This window comes from Triticum urartu, chromosome 7, assembly GCF_003073215.2.
Source record: "Triticum urartu cultivar G1812 chromosome 7, Tu2.1, whole genome shotgun sequence".
In the NCBI taxonomy this organism is placed as follows: Eukaryota; Viridiplantae; Streptophyta; class Magnoliopsida; order Poales; family Poaceae; genus Triticum; species Triticum urartu.
Genome location: NC_053028.1, coordinates 378,094,968 through 378,097,623, shown reverse-complemented (window position 1 = coordinate 378,097,623; position 2,656 = coordinate 378,094,968).

Genomic DNA, 2,656 nt, shown 5'->3' with positions numbered 1-2,656 from the left:
CTACGTCTTCAAAGCCCGGCCGCGCGCATACCTCTACCGCCGTTAGCCTTTCGGAACTAAGGAGTGATGGGCTACGTGACTAGTTAGGCTCATGAGTCGCGATGCTCAAGAGTCCCCCTTGACGCTCAAATGGCCTTCATACCTTGGCTCCGCTCAGGGAGAGACGCGCGACGAACCAGTCCCGGGGGGCCTGGCTGGGCGGCGTGCGTCTGGGCGTGACCCAGGCGCAGCCCCCGTGCCCAGCCCCCTCACGCGGCACTCCCGAGGGGAGGCGTTACGATGAGGCTAGACACTGAGCTCTGGGCTCCCTGAGGTTGATGCGGCCCAGGGGCCACCCTCAGTTGTTTATCACCAGCGCGGAGCATAGCGCTTCCGTATGTGTACGGGCATAGCCGCTCCTCGGCAGTGTCGTCAGCCAGCGCGGAGCATGGTACTTCCACTGGTACGTGGGAGGGGGGCCCCCTCCGGGAGGAGCCCCTGGGGCGTGTACAGCCCCGCCTTGACACGTGGCTGGCACGGTAGGGCCTGGCGAGGTGTATCTGGGCACCCGTGAGCCAGCGCGGGACTCACGGGGCCCTACCTCTAGGCGGGTTGCGCCTGGCACTGGGTCTTATCTTGTGATGTGTCCCTGCAAATTTGGTTAGATGCCGGCACTCTATGTCCTCGGGTCCCGGCCCTCGAGCTTGTCTCAGCCGTCGCTGGTATGCCAGGTCGCGATGCCGTGGACAAGGCCAGAGGGTGAGGGCTGGAGAGCCAGTAAGAGCCCTAAGTCGCGATGCTCAGGTACCCCCCCTTTAACGTGCAAGTGGTCGGCATGGAGAAGAAGAGGTGCCGTGGACCGGCATCAAATAATCAAGCATGGTGGGTCGAACGCATAACCGAAAATAAATGCAAAAGGGATACATGCCGTTGGGTCTGGCCTGAGCGACTTGGGGATGATGCAGCCTGAGGGGCGCCCCCAACAAGGTAAGCTAACAACATGAAATAAAAGGGGTACATGCCGTAGGGACGGACCCACGCGGCCTGGGAATAATGCAGCCCTGGGGGGCGCTCCCAGCTGGAAATGAAACTTGAAAGATGTCACCTGATGATGTTGAGGACGAAGGACCGTTGGTGTAGCAGACTAGGTGGGCTGCGGAAGCCGATCCTCACGAGCCCCCGGGCCTAGGGGCCTCGGGAGGCTCCGGAGGCGCTGGTGGCTCCTCACGGACCATCTCCATCTCCGCCAGGGCTGCGGAATGCCTGGCCTCTGTGCCTCCATGATGCCCCTCATGAGGCGCCGGTACGTGGCAGCCGCGTTCGGCAAGCCGTAAGGCATGCGAACGTAGCTGTGGGGTGGACCTCCGCAGCGCCCCACTCGCGAGGGCCAGAGGCGCTCCAGAGAGGCGACTCGATTGAGCCCTGGTATGTCGATGCAAACGCGCAGCCCACCATCCTCACCTGGATGGGAAGCCACTGCTGGTAGGCGGTGGCCGCCTTTCATGACTCTTGACTCCTGTATCTCCTGAATGGCCTTGCTGACGAACTCCTGAGGGTCTGGCTCTCCTTGCCTTTCTCCTTCTTGAAGGAAACGTGCTTCGAAACACGCCTCCATGTGGTGCCCAAGCGCCTCCCTCGTGACCTTAGCCAGGTCGGTGGCCCTCCAGGGGAAAGCCCCCGAGCCCTGCCTGAGGAGGGCGCCGGGCGCGCTTTCCTATGCGATGGAAGGAGGTTCCCCCTGGGCAGGCGCGGGCCCTGAGGGGCCTGCCTCCTAAGGGGCCGGGCCGGACGATGTCTTCTTCTTCTTGGGGGCGGTCTCGGGAAGCCTCCTGCTTCCGCGATCCGGGCCTTCCAGTGACGCGGCCTTCCAGGGAACACACCGCGTCCTTCTCTTCACAGGGCACCGTGATGACTCCGCCACTTCCTGGCATCTTGAGGACGTTGTAGCCGTGGTGAGTTACGACCATGAACTTGGCCAGCGCTGGGTACCCAAGGATGGCGTTGTACGGCAGGCGAATGTGAGCGACGTCGAAGTTGCTGAGCTCGGTGCGGTAGTTGTCGCATGCCCCGAAGGTGACAGGGAGGCGGACCTGCCCAATCGGGACCGTGGAGCCGTCGGTGACTCCGGATAAAGGCTTGGCTGGCTGAAGCTGGCTGTAGGGCACTTGGAGATTGTTGAATGTTTCCATGGACAGGACATTGAGCCCTGCCCCGCCATTGATGAGGGTCCTAGTGACCACCACGTTGCTGATGATTGGGGAACAAAGCATCGGGAGGACCCCGGCTGTAGCCGCACACTTGAGCTGATCTGCTGAGCTCAACGTGATGGCGCATGCCGACCACCTGAGAGGGCGCGTGGCTTCAAGCTTGGGGAGGACTGCATTCACTGCGCGGGCGAACTGCTTGAAGATGCATTGAGAGGCTGGGGCTTGAGCCCCGCCCAGGATGCAGGCGATCGCGCGTGGCTCCTGGAAGCCCCCAGCCCCCTCGTCCTGGTGGCGGTCCTCGTTTCTCCTTGGCTGTGGCGGTAGCGGAGGGAGGCCTACGTTGCCTTGCGGGCGATCCTCGTGAGGCTGATCCCTCCAGTCTCCCTCACGAGGCGGATCTTGCCAGCGATCCTCGCGAGGTTGATCGCGCCACCCTTGGCGCGGGCCGCGGTCTTCCCAGCATCCTGCGT